The 18689-nt window shown below is 39.8% G+C and overlaps 1 long non-coding RNA gene across 1 annotated transcript; it reads left to right on the plus strand.

Moving 5' to 3' along the window:
• The first annotated feature begins 635 nt into the window (after positions 1-635).
• LOC311596887 lies at positions 636-18445 on the plus strand. Its single transcript, XR_014779019.1, has 3 exons — positions 636-804; positions 17192-17305; positions 18408-18445. It is a non-coding gene; the product is annotated as an uncharacterized lncRNA (long non-coding RNA).
• Positions 18446-18689: the final 244 nt, after the last annotated feature.

An 18689-nucleotide genomic window follows, 5' to 3' on the forward strand; every position in this document is an offset into this window, starting at 1 on the left:
GCAGACCCTTGTCCCAAACTGTCACAAAGTGGTGAGATATTCAGAACAAGTGGAGAGCGCGCAGGCTCCCTAGAGGCGGCATTGGGACCTGCAGCTGAGCTGAGGTAGGGATCTGCCGTAGCCCAGGCTACCCCTGGTGGAATGCTCCAGGTTGAGTTTGTGGCATGGGGTGAGAATCTCAGCGTTCCAGCTAACTCTAGTGAGAGATAGGACAGACCTGTTGCCAAGGCGTGCAGGATCCCGGAACTTGGCTGTGTTACCTGCCTCCCTTAATATTTCCCCCAGCAAGCCAAGGTGCGGAGTCTGGAGGCTTCTCTTGGGGTCCAGGGAGTGAAGGGTGTCTGCTTCTTGCTGGTGTGTTTGGTGTGTTTTGTGATACCACGGTGTGATTCCCAACACACCTGCTTCTTCGAGGTCAGGACTAGAAATCAGTAGAATTACGAGAAGGTGTCAACCACAGTCCTTTTCCACACACACACACACACACCCCGCGCGCCTTCCCCGCCCCTTTCTCAGTTGTTGGTCCTCCCACTTCTCTTTCCCCGCCCTCCCCTCCGTCTCATTCCTTCCCTCCCCCTAGCTCCTCCATCAAAGCCCACCTCACTTTTTACCCCAGACCAATTTCAGCACCCAAAGTCGAGGGTACAATCTATGAAAAACGAACTTCAGCATTAAAAGCATAGGCTTTAAAATGATGGAAAGTATGCCCAGTTTCTACACACACGGTGCGGCAGGGCAGGGGAGCCCAGAAGGGAGCCTCTCCAGTTGGAATGCGATTGTTCGTCTGCAGATACAGCGAACCTGGTAAGGCGTGAGATTCGCGCTGGGGCTTTTATTGTCGGGAAAAGGACTGGGCAATACCTCATGGCTAAAGAAAGCATAAACTCTATTTCATTTTAGCTACTTCTAATTTTAACTTTATTACCATAGGGGGCGCACGAAGATCGTACAAGGAAAATCTTGGGCCCCTTATTAACTCACAGATCCCATAGGACGTGATAGATCTATGATTTAATACAGTTGGCATTTGGGTGACAGGATAAGAGGATAAGAATTTGTTATCCCACAACGTGGTCTCTTTTTAAATATCCTATAAGCCATAACTTGACGTGTTTTTAATTAAGGAAAACACCCGTTTTTAAACCATTTTGGTCAAAAAGGTTTTTTTTTTTTTTCTTTTCTTGTTTGTTTTTAAATCCAAGGCCTTGGGCATGCAGGCAAACAACTTTGTTACAGACTACACCACCAGGAGCTCTCCAAATGTTTTATTTTTAATTAAGAAAATATTTAGCACCTCTAAAGCCAGTCTGCTAGATTGAAAGTATGGATTAAATAAGCAATGGAGTAATGAATGTAAATTAACCTCATGACTAATTTAGTCTGAATTCATGTTAGTTGGAATGCAGTAGAATCTATATAATAATCAAGAATTTGCTTCTTAATTTACATGACTTGACAAGAAACAGTCTAAAGACTGTGTGCACCCTTCATAATAAAACATTATCCTTAAAATAATTAAATGAATTGTCACAAGGTACATTATTTACCAAAATATCCCAAGTATTTAAAATGTAATTTTCTAAGGTAAGAAGTTTTATGTTCATATTTAGTGTGCTTCTAGCTTTAAAGAACATGACAAATGTCGTGCAAAATAAACATATTTTTTAAATTAAAAAAACCTTCAAATTGATGTGCCTTTATAATTACAACTCGTAAATCTTGTGAATCAGTGTTTGGTATTTCAAAAATTCCAAAGGCAAAATTAAATTGGTCTATGTGTTAATTCATTTTCTAACTTTCAGAATGCTCATTTGGGAATGCTGATTCTGTGCAAACGTTTCTCAGCTTCATAACTCACTTGCTACTATTCTAAGTCATGGTTACCCCCTGCTGAAATCTATCCACTTGAAAGTAACATACAATATGGCTAAAGCAGGTAGCCTGTATTTCAAGATTTAGTTTCTTCTTTTAAGTCTCATAAAAATTTTATTGTTTCTGTTTCATGTGTATTTTTAACAGCTAGACTTACAAATATATATATATATATATATATATATATATATATATATATATATATATAGAAGAGACGATCAGAGTTAATCTGGAAGAGATAATCTGGAGTTACAGATGGTTCTGAGCCACCATGTGGTGCTGAGAACCAAACCTGGGTTCTCTGCAGGAGCAGCCAGTGGTCTTAACTGCTGAGCCATCTCTCTAGTTCCAAGATTTAGTTTCGATGCTTAAATCACTGTGTGGTATATGTCTTCTTTTCTTTATAAATACACCCAACTCTCTCCAATTTAGCGATTCTGGTGTAAATACTAACACAGGTGTTTAAGTCCTTCTTAGTAAGTTGTCTCTAAAGAGTGCATTGATGCAGAATAGAAAGTTAGAGCACCATGAATAGTGAACATCATTACAAGATACAATGACTTTGCGAAGAGTGAGGTGAGGATGGTGGAGAAAAAAAAAAGATGTGCTGAACTTTGGTTAAGACCCTGAGTTGGTTAGATGCAGAAATCTAAATGTAATTAATTATGTCAATAGAGTATTTTAGCAAAAGTAACAGATTTGAAGAAGGGATTTAAGGTTTAAAGCAACGGAAGCCACATGTGAATTGGATCATCATGAGGAGTTCAGTGGGGCCAAGAAGTCAGTTTACTGAAAGGCTCTGCTGGAGAACAGGGACTTAATTCTGTAAGACCACTCCCTTAAAACCAACTCTGTCCCCTGTAGCAGTTCACAATCTATATTTGGGGTGACAGGTGCTCAATAATGTTTCTCACTGAAACAGCTTCTTCTTCATCTGTTTAAAGAACATTTATCCTCTTTAATCCCATTTGAAATTGAAGTCTTTGTTGCTGTCACTTTTTACTTTAGGCGGTTAATTGTGTTGCATGGGAAAGGGCTCATAGAGCCCAGTGAGATGGTGTTCTACAATAGACAGACCAACAAAGAACAAAGGGTTTGTGTGTGTGTGTGTGTGTGTGTGTGTGTGTGTGAGCGCAGGTTCACTTTGTTTTTCTGATAAAACATCTTTGTAAAAAATTTTAAATACTCTTTTTTTTCCCCTTTGCTGCCTATTCTGGCTGGTGAGACTTGACAATTCCAATAAATAAGATAAAAGCTTTTGAGAGAGGAATGTAGTGAATGTAAACATTTTTTAAATTAATTTATTCAGATCATGTTTTTGTTTTGATCCCAAATGTGGGATGGGGAACAGACTTGCGAGAGAACAGGTGATGTTTATCCACTAGAAGACAAACCACCTTGTTGCGGGGGTTTGGTTTTTGCCAGCTGAAACACATCTTCGTACAGGCTCTGAGAGGAGATGTATATGTATATGAGCCCAAAACAGGAGTTGGGGCTTTGTGGGTCTTGGGTTGTTTGGCTGTTAATCGCTCCACTTCGAGAACCACTCCAATTAATGCTTGTGGCCTCTGGTTCCTGCCGCAACTTAGGTTGAATTGCTGGTCTGCTGAAATCCTGCCTACTACTCCAGGGGAATCGCTCCTAGGAACCGAGTCCAAAAAGGTCTACTTCTCCTGTTCCCATTAACCTCTTTTCTCTCCTGTCTAGGGTTGGTGTGTTGGAAGGGAGGTATAAGCATTAAAGAACCTCAAGTAAAGTGGGTTTTGGAAAGGTCGAAGCCTACAGAGGAAACCGTAATATCGAGTTTGTGGGCTCTGAAGCCAGACAGCTGTATCTTGAGTGTGGTTGTGCTGCTTGCTAATTTCCATCAATCTTTCATGATATCTCCAAGACTCAGTTCTGTTTCTGTAAAGTGAGGAGAGTGGAAGAAACTTTTATGGCAATACTGTGCTACACGAAACAGGCTGTGACACCCAGGTCTCCTGGGGTGGGGGTAGGGGTGTGACTTGTGGCATTCCTACTCACCTGCCACCATCTCTTACATACTAACTGCTCATCACTGTTATGGGAAAATTCTCCTTGTTCCTATATCGATATTGTCATCTAATACCTGTCTATAAAGAGAAAAGGTAAGAAAACTATTATCCAAATATTTCCATTTCTACATCATTTATTACCCCACCCCACCCCCACACTCAGTCCCACTGTATTGAGAACTCTACAGTTCGCTGCAGAGGAATAGTGAGGCTGTGGAGAAGCTGTGTCAGAAAGTTTGCACAAGTTTTGGATAGCCATTATACCATTTCTAAACAATGTGACAAGACATTTGATATGTTTCTAACAAACATATTTTGAATTGAAAAATATAGAATATTTACTTTAGGATTACCATGAGGCATTATTTTAAGCAAGTTTTTGGTCACTTATGGGACTTATGGGACTCCTACTTTTAGGCTAAGGGAAAGAACAGATTTGTAGCCATTTTGGGCTGGTGAGATGGCTCATCTGGAAAGGCATTTGCTCTAAGTCTGAGAACCTGACTCTGATCTTTGACCCAGGAACTCAGGATGAAAGGAGGGCACATATTCCTTAAAGTTGTCCTCTCTTCTTCACACATACACCATTGCACATGTGTGCTACTTCAGGCCTGCACCAGAACTCACATGTCTCACACACACACACACACACACACACACACACACACACACACACACATATACAAATAATAATACTAAATAAAATGTAAAACCTTTTAAAGTTGATAATTTGCTAAGTGTAATTGGTATTTGGTAGATGCTCATGGTATGCTCACTGATGACTGAGTATATGAACATGGTAAGGAAGTTTGTTTACTTTATTACTGTAGGCAGGTTCCTATAGCAAAATACATGCACTGGGTGGCTGCACAAAAGATATTTGTTTACTTAGAATCTGATATAGGTGAAATCCAAGGTGTTGGCTAATATTTTTGTTTATAAAGAAATGCAGGTGTCTATCTTTTTAACGTCCACACAAGTCAGAGAAATAGAGAGCTGGCTCTGGTGTTTCAGCATATGAATTTGGAGGGAAGAAATCTGCTTGTAACATTAGCAAATGGACATGCACTTCTTGATAGGGATCAGTAACACCATAAAATACTCAGAAAAGAAATCTACAACCAAAACCACTTCTTGGCTCAATACTTAGCTGGATGAGTTTCATGGATAAAATGTCCCTTGAGATCCTGTTGCTGATAGTTGATTTACAGCAAGTTATAAACTGATGACAGTTTCCTGTTGAGAATAATTGTCACTTGTGCTGCTTTTATCACCATGGTCACCTGCATTCTTCATGTACTCCAACGGCATCTCTTATAAAGAGAGAATTTCTCAGTTACTTTTATTTACAACGTGCTTGTGCTGGGTCACCATGAGATGTATGAAGCTTGCACATTTTTACTGCCCATACTGCAACCGAATGTGGTTTCTACAGGTTCAGAAAGTTGCCTAATAATGAAATGAGTACCGAAATGCACGTCCTTTGTTTCATCGCATACTCTGGCAGTTAATTTCCTGCGTGAGTAATACCTGAAAGACAGAAACATCCTTAACAGCCTAGGGTCCTCACATACGTAAAACTTCAGAGCGTGTGTTATATTAACTAACACTGCCTAGTCCTCGCTGATGGCTCGAAGAAATCATGAGTGGAAAGAACACTCGCAAAGTTCTCCCTTTCTTTTTCCTGCAGAATACTAAAGTGTTTATCATATCAGATCATAGTTCGCTGCATAAGAGCGTCAGCCAGCATTGGTGACAATAGTGTAGCCATTGTTTTTGTGGGCCTGTCGTCCTTGGTACCATAAATGGAATTTGTCATGTGATTGATTACTCATATGACAAATATTTGAGAGTGTGTCTTGTCTAGTACCTGAAGGTCTGCCCTGGTGCTAGGCAGTGTTTTTCTTTGTGTAATGGAATGGATAAACCTGGTTGTCTTTGCTGACACCACACTATAATAGGTCTATGATGTAGAACATACATTTAGCTAATGACTTTCTCTCACTTAGCGTGCTTTCCAACTGTCCCATCTTCTGGAGGTGCTGAGTGCCACGCTGAGATAGTTATTAGCAATGTCCAATGGTTAAGGCATGACCCTTACTCTTGTTTGAAAGACTACTTCTGGATATGTGAAGATGTGCCCCTAGCTGCCACTCCTGGATTCCATGTTCAAACTCATGATTGTGCACTATAAATGTGATACTTCAAACCAGAACTAGGAAATGTCCACCTGTGATCTGCAACTAGGCCTGTTGTTCTCAACATTTAGAATAGTGTTTTGAAAATGGAACACCTTAGAAATTCATATAAATGCCACATAAGAGGCATTTCTTCTTGCAGGGAGGGTGATGATTTGCAAGCACATTGGATTAGTTCTCCTTGTCACTTTTTCTAACCTACCCCAAAACTGCCCAGATTACAAACATAAACTTATTGTCCTGACTTAACTATTTTTATTTTCCTTTAAACCACCAAAACTCATTTCTCAAAAATGCTTTTGCTTTCACACGAGGGTGCAATAATCTTTTGGCTCTTCACCATCTGTTCTGCTTCTCTGGTTATCTCTGCTGTTGTTTCTTATGTAGTTTCTGGCTGGTGCCACATACTGAAAACTATGAAAATTTGTTTTAAAGATACCTTTTGTTCTATTTTTTACTTCATTGTCTAGTGACCATGCAAACTGTTGAAGTAGCAGAACTTGGTAAAGAGCTTGCTTATGGGTAGCTCTTTAAATGTTTGTGTGATATTTACAATACATGGGGAGCTGGTGTTCTAGTGTGGAAATATTATATAGTCCTGCTTTTATCATTATAATAGTATTTACTTAGAGTAATTTTCTTCAGGGCTATACTTAACGCCTCATTGCTGATTGTAAGAAATCAGGGTTTCCTCTAAGCAGTGGCTGTTTTCCAGCTACATATGGCTGTGCTGAACAACATAAGCTGGAAATCAGCATCAACACAGGAAGACTGGGCAGGCCGACTTGATGCTAATGGCAATAATGTGGACCCCTGCAGACATCCTGTGTGCACTAATGGGGGACCAGGGAGAAAGGGCTTGATTCTTTGTTTGTCTCAGTTCTAAATGCCAGTGGTCTGAAATGCGTGACCTTTTCTGTATTATTCTTTGAATCTCTGTGCAAACTACATGACATAGCACTGCTTCGGTTCTATCAGTCTCCTAGAAAATAGCAAACAAGTCCAAAATAAAAATCTAGGAAAACTAGATCATTGATTGTAAGCCAACTGAAATGCTTAAATAATATTGAAAATAGCCACTCTATCTGATCATAATTTAAGATAATTTGAGGACCATAATCCTTGACAAATAAATTAATAGAGGTAGCATTTATTTTTCTAAAATTATAGCCTTACTCCTGATGTATGTGTTTTGGGACAATACTGAATTTTTTTGAGTTAGTGATAGATTGCTTCTCTCTTATTTCATGAAGATTTTTACTGGGGAAAAAATTAAACACAGGGCAGTAAAAGTAGAGGCTTAAAAAATATAAATATGCATTCATTTACAGGATAGTCAATGGTGAAGTATGACATCTGTTTTCTGTTAATTCTTCTCTAAAAATCCTCTCATTTAAGTACACAGTATCATTTTATTCTTCCTGCTTTAATAAAACAACAACTGTAAGATCATGTAAGAAACTGTTTCCATTATTGGTACCAAAGGGGTCGCAAGCCATCCATAGATAATGATAATAATGTTTGGATCAATATATGGTGCCTACATGATAAGTAATTTAACTTTGAAAATATATGATGGGACCAAAAGAAGGAGGAGGAGGAGCAAGAGGAGGAGGAGGAGGAGGAGGAGGAGAGAGAGTAGCCCACAGCACTTCTGTAGCACTGAGAATATTGCAATCTTACTCTTACTTCATCTCTTACACTGTCAAATGTAAGCCACTGGACCTCTGCTTTACCTTTACATCTTTAGTAATTTATCCTAAAATCATGAGCATTGTGAGAAGGCACTAAATTTGCCAGGGGCTGCTAAAAACAAAAACAAGAAAACAAAAACAAAAGCTTCTGTGGTTGGAAGCACTGTCAGAAGTAAAAATGCATCACCATGGTCGGATAACTGACCTATGACCACATCAAGAAGAGACGATTCTTCTAGAGTGAGTGAGTGAGTGAGTGAGTGAGTGAGTAAGTGAGTGAGTGAGTGAGTGAATGCTTTATTTATTTATTTATTTATTTATTTATTTATTTATTTGTCTATTTGATATCATGTGTTTCACGAGGCTCCTCTTGGGACATGCTCCACAGCCAAACCTGCATAACAAACTGAAATATGTAACAATCTTGTTTTGTTCTGCATCTATAACTCAACCATCATTTAATCACCTGGTGGAATTTCCAGAGTCAATAATTTTTAAGTGATTATTTATTTTTTCTTTCCCAAACAAATAAACCTGGCCCCTAGCTTTATTTCACTTAGCCACAAGGTCCTGGATAATATCTTTGCTCTGTAGTCTATATGTTACGGTTAGTTGGAGTTCTCATCCAGGAAGTCCCTTAAGAAGCCCCAACGGGCAACAGTGTTGGAGAAGCTTTGTGGCATCCTTTATGTAATCCATCCTGACTAGTTTCAGACTTTCTTCCAACGATGTGATTTATTGTTTTCATTAGAAAAAGAACAATTGCATGGTGGTTATAATGGTAAGAAAAATACTATCAATAGAAAATCTGAGGTCAGTCCTGAAGCTTACACAAAAACGATAAAACCAGATTGAGCAGGTTGTATTTTATATCTGTATATCTGTGTGTATATGTATATGTATATATTTGTGCATATGTGGGAATTAAAAGTGGTTTTGAGCCTCCTAACCTGGGTGCTGGGAATCACCAAGCTCCAGGAAGTACTCTGCAAGATCCACAAGTACTCTTAGGTGCTGAGCTATATTTTTAGCTCCTTCCAATTTCTTTTAGTGGATGGGTGGATGCATTTTGTGTGTATGGACTGCCTAGTATGTGTGTGTACATGTACATGTATAAATGAGTACATGTGTGTGGTGTGTGAAGGTCAGAGTTTGGCATCGGGTGTCTCATTCAATCACTCTTTCATTTTGTTTTCCAAGACGATGTATATGAGCTTTCTTCCAATTGGCTTTCCCTATTATTCATTTTTACATGTGATATTTTCAGTTTTTGTGTGTGACCATCTTTGTTATATGTGTGTGTTCATGAGCATGTGCACATGCAGATACAGGAGCAGTAGCCTGCTTAAGCATGTGTGTAGAAGAAGCCAGAAGTTGATGTGAGGCATCTTTCAACTGCTTTCTGCATTAATTTTGAGACAGCATCTCCCACCAAACCTGGAGCTCAGTGATTCTGTTAGACTTACTGGCATGCCAGCTTTAGGGATCTGCCTGTGTCCAACCCCTCAGCCACTGGGTTATGCAAGGACATCATCATGCCTGGCTTTCCTGTGAGGGCTGGAGAAAGGAGCTCACATCCTTATGCTTAAATGCTAAACATTTTATTTATTGATGGAGCTATCTTCTGAGTCTCGCGGTCCTTTATTTCTTACATAATTTTGTGTTTAGCTTTTGTTTTATAGTACCATGTTTTAATTCTCCTCTCACGTCCTTTGGTGTATATTTGGTGGGTGACATTTCCTTTATAGGTGTCATGGGGATATATCTAACATTCCCAAATTGCATTGTAGTACTCTAATTTGAAACCTACCAACATTTCTTGAGTGGCACATAAGACTCTTACCTCACAGTGTATGCATGCCTCTGTGTGTGTGTGTGTGTGTGTGTGTGTGTGTGTGTGTGTGTGTGTGTGCGAAGCACTGTGCTTAGTAGTAGGACTGAAATGTGTATTTATTTACTCTTAGTGAATTTTTGGCTATCATTTGGATTAGTAGTGTTTTGGGACCTTTAAAAACTGAGTTAATGTTCATCAAGTCACATCAGGACTGAGCATGTCCTCTTCCCCTGTGGCCTGGCCCGGCAGTGCTACCAGGGAGAAGTGATGAAAAAAGCTGCCAACAGCGTCCATGTCAGGGACAATCCCTGCTCCCCTTACTAGGGGACCCACATGAAGCCTGAGCTGCAGATCAGCTATATCTGCGTAGGGGGCCTAGGTCCAGTCTATGCGTGGTCCTTGGTTGGTGCATTAACCTTAGCAAGCCCCTCTGGGCCCTGGTTAGTCGGCTCTGTTGGTCTTCTTGTGGAGCCCCTGTCACTTTGAGGTACTTGATGAGCTGGGGTGGATAGGAAAGAGGCTCCTATTTTCTGAAGAACAGGGGAATGGGGAAGAGAGAGAGAGAGAGAGGGACTAGGAGGACAGGAGGGATGTTGGCTACCATCAGGATGTACAATGAGTAAATAAATAAATAAATAAATTTATTAATAAAAAACTGAGTTAGTACAACTAAGACTAATAAGGAATTAGTTTCTTTTCTTTTAGCCATGGTGAATTGTCAGATTCCTTCTTCCATCTAATGAGTATAAATTTCTTATAGAAGACTGAATTGTTAAGTGTGCAGTGTCAGAGAATTAATTTGAAAACTTTTTTTTTTTTTGTAAACCAGTGCCCTGTATAAACATTTTGGCTAGCTAATCAGTAATTGATAAGATTGCCAAGTAGCCATGAGGGAGAAAGTCAGGATGGCACCTCTCACTGTTCATTGTAACTGTCTGGCAAGTTGCCCTTTGGTGCTCCACACAGCCCTTCAGTGGTCGCATGCTGCCTGAAGAAAGTTTTAATTGGCTTCGCATGGACTCTAGGCTGGGTTCCCCAATTGTCTCTTTGCCCTTAGAGGGGTTATGATAAATGGATACTGAACTGTTCATGTTTCGTATTGTTCTTGTTCTTACTAACAATGAACCAAAGAAAAAAGACTGGAGAGTCAACAAGGTTTGAACCCTTCATTTCTGCATTTACACTTAACAATGAGAAGGCAGTTTAACTTCTAAAGCCTTCACCTATCTTCCATCTTATTTTACATTTGCCAATTTCTCCTGAAAAGTTTTCTGAGTGTGATAAGATATGATCACATTTAATCACTCAAGGTGTGGGCATCGTGTGCATCAAGGTCATAACCTTTGCTAACCTTAGACCATTTCGTGTTAAATCCTATGAGTCAGATTCTGTGCCTTCATAGGTCTTTGCGGTTAGCAAAGAGACCAGCATTCAGCTGAGGCTCTTAAGTAGAGAGAATATGCAGAAGAGTGGCAGGCTGTGAACAGGTGTACCTGGCTTCAAAGCTTTTCTCTAGTCATGATACTTAAGCAAAACACTGAGCTGCCTAAGCATTTTTTTCCTAAAGAAAAAAAAAACCTTTTGTTAAATGAATATGCATGCTTTCTTTTTGTTAATTCTTTTACAATTAATTTTTAACCAAGATAGACATGATAGTCATAATGAAAACTATTTTGAAAAATGATAACTGCCTCTGTGGTTTCATCACACAAACACCATTTTCCTTCTGGGCATTGAACGCACCCATCCAACCCTCCCAAGTTGTTGAGATGAACCAACCTGAACGCTGACATGCTCTATAACTAAGTGTCCAAGCCTACAGTCCTCATACCCACAGCATTAAGCTCTGTTCATTTAATATGGAAACACGTAGTTACTGGAGGTAAAGAATACTGTCTTGGGAGTAAAGTGACTACCAATGTTGATTAAAAATGAAGGAAAAAAAAAAACCTAGAACGAGCAAGACTGACAGCGCTTCTCTATATGATCCTGGAACATCAACGGCTTCTCTTCTGCCAGACCCTCCCATGTAGGTGCAAGTGGGTGAATTTCATGTGTTTAACAAACAACTGAATTTGGTCTACTTCAGAGCACAGCAACCTTTCAATGGGTCGTCTGTACAGTGGAATTTTTTTTTTTTTTTACAGGTACCATCTGGATGATTTAACATTAGGGTGATGACACATTCAAAAAGTGAGGCGTAGAGTTCCCCTTGAGGAAGAAGGTTGCTAAAATAATCTACAAATGTAAAAAAGTGAGAAGGGAAGATGAATGCAACAGCTCTGTAGCCCACGAGTCACTGACTCACCTATAGTCACACAGTTGCTGCCACCTTTTTTTTTTTTTTTTTTTTTGCTGCTGAGAGTGCTCCCAGCAGGAGTAATACAACAGCCAAGGCTGTAGGGATTTTTTTTTTCCCAATCTAGTCTTGTGAAATGTGAAAAATAAGAATCCATATGGGAATCTTAAAAATGCTAAACAATGATAATTTTCAAATTACTGAATCTCAAATTTATGGCAGTCAGAGTTAGTCTCACACACAGAAATGTTGGTTTCGGTTTATCATTGTGAAAGATTTTATAATAAAAGAATCTTTAAGCTGGGATCCATCCATTTAGTTGTGACCCTGGGCAGCGTAGTTGTCTATCATTAAATATGAGGTAACCCAGAAGCAGACTCAGATGGTATATACTCACTTATAATTGGGCACTAGCCCAAAAGGCACGTCCCACAAGAGTCTTCACTTACCAGGAGATTAGAATAGATGTGAGGACATCCTACTGAGACTCTAGGTAAGACAAAAATAGGAGATGGGGAAATAGAAGGACCCAGAGGGTCCTAAAAACCTACAAGAAGAACATCATAATGGGTAGATTGGGGCCCAGGGGTTTCTGATCAAGCTATTGCACTAACCAAGGACAATACAAGTAGTAAACCCGGAACCCGTATTCTGATCTACTCAATGGACAGGACATTCTCCACAGTTATGTGGAGAGTGGGGACTGACTCTGACATGAACTCTGGTGCTCTATATTTGACTACTTCCCCTTGCTGGGGAGGCCTGATGGCACTCGAAGAAAGAATAAGCAGGCTACCAAGATGAGACTTGATAGACTATGACCATATAGTGGGGGAGGAGGTCCCCCTCAGTATTAGACCTAGGGGAGGGGAATAGGGAGAGTGAAAGCAGGAGGGAGAGAGGAATGGGAGGATAGAAGTGATGGGATAACAGTTGAGTTGTAATCTGAATAAATTAATAAATTTAAAATTAATAAATTAATAAAATTAAATTTAAGTTTACAAAAAGAAAGGGGGAAAAAGAGAAAATTAGAAAAGTACTTTGCAAATAAGAATATATCTTTTCTAAAGTAGCAGTGACAACATTAAGAATATAAAGTTGTATGTGCATGTGCATCATTAAGAGAACACTGTTTAGTCCAGAAGTTTAAATGATGTCAAAGACACACATGCTGAAGATGACATTGACAGTCTCTGGTGATAATGAGGGGACCTTTATGAAAGAGAGACTAGTGTAAGCAAATTAGGTTCTGGGGAGCATAGTAGAGGATATCAGGAACTGAGTCCTTTCCTCTCTGAGTGCTCACTAGCCACCATAAGGCAAGCAGTGTCACTACATCACAAACTCCTTACCATGGTTCTCCACTCATCACAGCCTCCAAAGGGACAAGCCAGCTGACTGTGGACTGATACCTTTAAAATAATAAGACCAAATAAAGCTCTCCTTTTACTACCTCAGGTGTTTTGTTGCAGCTCCATAAAAGCATATTTTTAAAAACCCAGTAACATAGATATCCAAGTTAAGGCTGAGTTAAAGATTTTTAAATAAATGCAGGTGGGTAAAGAATTGTAACTATACATACATATGTATTTGCAGTTGTTTATTTACATCTTAGAAACATTGCTTATTGCAAATTTCTCTCTTTCTTGTGTGTGTGTGTGTGTGTGTGTGTGTGTGTGTGTGTGTGTGTGTGCATGCCCACATGAGCTTTTGCTTCCATTTGGGGCTGGCTGTACATGTACTTGTGGGTACATGTGTGTAGAGGCATGGCGTTATCCCCGTACACCATTCCTCAGGTGTCATCCACCACATTTTGGGAGAAGGTCTCTCACTGGCTTGGATATTGCTGAGTAGGGTAGCTGACTAGCTCCAGTATTCAATCCATCTCTCCATCCCAGTGCTGAGCTTATACACTGTCCATCTGCTTTTTGCTTTGTGTGTCCTCGTGCTTTCAAGACAAGCACTTCAGTGACCACACTATCTCTCTAGCCCCACTAATTTACTTATTATTAAACAAAAATGGTTATCTAATACATTAAAAATACGTACTGCCATGGCAAAACAGTGAAATGCATTTCGTTATTCTTAAGAGGTCCATTAACATCAAATGCCTTCTTGTTTTTAAAAGTCCCATCAAGATTAAACAACAAAATTCTACTGTAGTCTATCTGTAAAAGTCTCTTATAAAAACTCAACTTTTATCACTGCCAATAATTGAGGTGATTTATTTAAATAAAACAAAGCTTTTATTTGACTATCTCAGAAATACAAGCTAGCATTTTACACAATTTGTGTTTATTAACTTGAAACCAAAGACTAGATCAGATGCCAGTGAGCCAAACTTACTTTTAAGTTATTTCTACTTAATCTCAACAAATATGTTTCCATCATTTAGTAAATTCTCATGATATCAGCAATGCTCAATATACCCTGCTGAATTCGTTGCTATCGTCTGTCCTATATTGCTGATATAGTATTTAAATTTAAGTGATAGAGATTCCGAGATGGTGGCACAAACTGTGTCTGATCGACAGGACTGACCTGAGGGACCGGGCTGGGGGCTGCAGACAACAAGAGCTGGATGGAGTGCCCTGGGTGACAGAGGTCTGCACTGTGGAGCACAGGTGGGTTTGGCTTCAGGCCATCTAACTGGTCCATGGAGGAGTCCCTGGGTCCCTGTGGGCTTGTGCCCAGGCCCCAGAGTCTGCAGGTATACCTTCCTGTCAGCTGCATCTGTGCTCTACATCTCGGACTCATCTGTGTCTCAACTGCGAGATGCAGAGCACTGGCGTATGGGTCTGCTAGGCTAGGGGAGAACCCAAGGTGTGGAGCACGAGTGGATCTGACTTAGGATCCATCCACAGAAGTTTTGGGGGCCCAGGTGAGCACAAGCATAGTCACCAAAGCTTAGCTACACTCTGGCCAGATGCTGCACCAGCACTCTATCTCAGGCTGAACTGATCACTGCAGCACATAAGGGGCCTGTATCTGAACTCAAGTTACCTGTCCAATACAGGGGGAGAGTTTCTGGGTCCAAGAAGGTGCTTTCACTGGCTGGAGAGCCTAGCTAGGTGCACGTCAGGCAGCGAAGAGCAGCATGACCTGTGTTTCAGATGGAACTGTGGGACACAAGGCAGCAGTGTCTGGATCTCAGAGCCCAGAGGAGACCCCATGCTGTAGAGCACAAGTATGATCTGACCTCAGGCCACCTGGCTAATCCATAGAAAGTCCCCGGACCTGAACCCAGGTCACTTGCCTGATCCACAGAAGGGTGACCAGATACCCGTAGGTGAAGGGTTTCAACCTATAGACACTTATTTATGAGCTGCTCTCAACGGCCAGTGAAAGACACTAGAAACTACCACCCAACACCAGAAACAGCAAGATGACAAAAGATCAACATAAAATCACAAACAAAAGCCAAAATAATATGGCATCTCCAGATCCCAGTCGTCCCAAAGCAATCAGCCCTGGAAACTCAAACACAACTGAATCACAAGAAAACGAACTCATATCCTTCTTATTGTCTCTAGCTTGGACAATTTGTTCACTAAAGTTCATGTTAGATATGCTGTGCATGTGACATCGCAGATAACAGGTGGATTTATCAAATCCTAACCTCGGCAGTTATAATAACAAATCTAATACTGTAATCATACAGGTAAAAGGAAGTATAGGAAAAGCTCACCGAAACCTAGAAAAGTGGTACATCCCATTTATTCTACATATTTGAGTCTAATTTATTTTGCATATTGAGGAACATGGGTGAATAAGAACAGTTATTGGAGGGTAACCCTGGTCAATGATCAGACACCCTGCAGTATGTGATGGCTCTCTCAGCAACAGTCAAGTTCACATTGAAACAAGGGAACAGTGAGCATCTTCTCAAGTCTAATTTACTAGTTGAAGGGAATCACTTGTAAGGCTTTGAGGTATAAATAGTGTATGATTTTACTAGGTATTCTGTGTAAATGAAACAAAGAATTCCAAAATCCTCCTGCTTTTCTCTTTTACCTTTCTTTTTCTTTTTATCCCCCAAACTTCCAACTTCTCATGTTTGTTTCTCTGTTACAAGTTCCAGAGACCTCAATACTCTTATCAGTTTTATTCTAATCATGCATGCATTATAGTGGCTCCCCAGTGAGAATATTCCCATAGATGTGCTGAGCAGGAGTTTGTACTGAATCTCAATATTAGTCTCCATGTTGCCCAGTTCTCCACTTTCTAACCCTTCTCATCTGCTTACGGACCTCTTCCCTTCTTTATCTCGTGCCCTTTCTCTTTCACTTTATGAGATTCTCATGGTCAAAACATCACCTGAACTCTTACTTTGCTCACTAAGGCATTACACTGAGTAGATCAGATTTCTAGAAAATATTGACGCCCCCTGTCACTTTATACTTGTTGAACAGCAAGCCTCTATTTCTCCCCAACTTTATCCCACACTACCCATTATTCTGTTTCTGACTGCTACAAATTTGGATATTTGATATATCATGGAAGTGAATTTATTAAGTCTTTATCATATATCTCTCTTATCTCACTTAGTAAACTATCCTCCATGTCTATACATATTTTTGCATATGGCAGAAGTTTTCCTTTTCAAATGCTAAATTGTAGTCTAAATTAAAATACGTATGCACATATATTGGCAGATGAACATTTAGGTTAGTTCTATGCTCCTGACTATAGTAAATAATTCTGTAATGAACAGTGAGTGCAGCTTTTTAGATTCAATTTTTTGATATATTCCAAGAATAGAATTTCAATATAAAATAGTTTATAGACATAATACATCTCACAGTCCCTTAGCCCAGATCCTGATCACCCTTGCTCCTCCCTAAACCTCATGAGCTAGATCTCAGGTCTGTTTCTCTAAGGATAATTGCGTTCTAAGTTCCCACCACAGTGGCCCATTAACCTCTGCTTGGAGGTTGATTCTTCTATAATCTGTTCACAGAACAGTTTTGAAGAACTAAGAGACACATAGTCAGGGTTCTCACAGCAATGGTCCTACTTGTTTTTGGTACATACTTTATTGATCAACTCCTTGTCTTATTTGTGTAATGGAAGATCCTAACAAAAAGTTAATTAAGGGAAGGGGCTTATTGTTTGGCTCATAGTTCAAGGCCATCATAGTGGGGATGTCCTCACAGTAGGAACTTGAAGCAGCTGGTCATGTTTCATCTTTAGTTAAGGAACAGAAAAGAGTGAGTGCTCATACTCATCTAGTTTTTATTATTTTTGTTTTTATTTAGTGGAAGACCCAAGTTCAGGGGATGATGCAGCCCACTCTTATGCTGTCTTATCTTGTACCAGTCAATCCAATCAAGGTAATCCCTCACAGATGGGCCTGGGAGCTTGTGTTTTAAGTAAGTCTAGTTTCTGTCACATTGACAATCAATACCAATTGCTACAATATTATTATCTTGCCTTCTTGAGACCAGCCTAACACTTGCTCATTAATTACCTGCTTTGTCTGTCTAATATCTTCCATGTAGTACATTTCAAATATACTACATATACTACAGGAAGAAGTGAATTCCTGGACATATCCTGGTGGTGGTTCAACATTAACAACAAAAAGTTGTCATCTTTTACCATGAGAAAAAGCAATACTAATTTGTAGGAGTGAGTGAATACATGAAAGAAAGTTTCATATCTAATAAGAAACTAAACTTAGCTGGCCACCGTGATACACACTTTTAATCCCAGCAGAAGAGGCAGGTGGATCTTTGTGTGTTTGAGGCCAACATACTCTACAAAGTGAGTCCAGGACAGCCAAGGCTACACAGAAAAACCCTGTCTCAAAAAAAAAAAAACCCACTGACCATTTCAGATTATTCCAATACCTAATATAATACATACACATAATTAGGATATGCTGAGTACACATTTGGATATATACCTATTGATTACTTATTGTCCAACATGACAACAACAAACAAATTGAAGGATGGCTCCATCGTGGTTTTTGTACTTCAGATAAGTACTTGCCTCTGAGCCTCTTTCATCTTCTGAAGCAGGAAATCTACATTCTTTGTGTCCAGATGAAATGAACACTGATTGTAAATGCTAAAAACTACATTCAAACCTATGTACAAAAGGTATCTGCTTTAATTTTGAGTACCCTTCAGTGGCAGTACTGCTATAGATGTTTAAGAGAAAAGGCTGGCAAGTAAATGAGATATGCCCTTTCCCTTGATAGCTGACATAAGAGATGAAAGACTCTTGAAAATGTTGGAGCAAATTAGGCAACTATCAGAAAAAATGTGGGCACAAACTACTCTGGGGACAGAGGTCAGAATTGTGACTTGTGCCTTAAGAGGTTAAAAGAAGTTTCAAAGAAATGATGCATTTTTAAAAAACAACAAAAAAAATTGAACACTGTAACTTACTAACCAGAAATATTCCATCAGGACATCCTATGCTGAAATCTTTGCTATTGCTGGTAACAAGTGTGATTGTACACAGATATGAGCTCGGAGCAACATCCTTTCCTCATGAAATGGGAGATATTCAAGTTTCATCTTTCTGAGCAAGTCTGGAAGATGAAACCCTTCAAATTTGTTGCCTTCATGACCATTCTACCTCTGTTTACAGCTAAAGCCAAGAAGGCTCACATCCACCAGTGTGTGCCTGAGTCATGCCATTAGACACCTGTGCCTTCGCAGACGGCCAAGCTGCTTATATGAGGGTGGATGTGCAGACGGTGTGTGTGAGTGACCAGAACTGTGTGCTCCAAATCACTGCCCT

This window comes from Acomys minous, assembly GCF_964271855.1.
Source record: "Acomys minous genome assembly, chromosome: 4".
NCBI lineage: Eukaryota > Metazoa > Chordata > Mammalia > Rodentia > Muridae > Acomys > Acomys minous.